This window comes from Salmo salar, chromosome 28 (assembly GCF_965601325.2).
Source record: "Salmo salar chromosome 28, fSalSal1, whole genome shotgun sequence".
NCBI lineage: Eukaryota > Metazoa > Chordata > Actinopteri > Salmoniformes > Salmonidae > Salmo > Salmo salar.
The window spans coordinates 35,897,142-35,897,801 of NC_138318.1; positions in this window are offsets into that span (position 1 = coordinate 35,897,142).

A 660-nucleotide genomic window follows, 5' to 3' on the forward strand; every position below is an offset into this window, starting at 1 on the left:
TTGAACTTAATAATGGATGAGCCTCAGTCAACCTGATGAAAGGGTGGTCCTCCTGGGTTATGCCAAGGTCATGGGTTCAAAAGACCGCACATACAGCACATACCAACACATACAGCACATAACAACACATACAGCACATACCAACACATACAAACACATACCAGCACATACCAACACATACAGCACACATACAGCACATACAATCACATACAGCACATACAAACACATACCAGCACATACAAACACATACCAACACATATAAAACACATACCGACACATATAAAACACATACAACACATACAGCACATACCAACACATATAAAACACATACCGACACATATAAAACACATACAACACATACCAACACATACAGCACATACCAACACATACAGCACATACCAACACATACAGCACATACCAACACATACAGCACATAACAACACATACAGCACATACCAACACATACAAACACATACCAGCACATACCAACACATACAGCACACATACAGCACATACAATCACATACAGCACATACAAACACATACAGCACACATACAAATACATACAAACACATACCAACACATACAGCACATACCAACACATACAAACACATACAGCACATACCAACACATACAGCACATACAAACACATACCAGCACA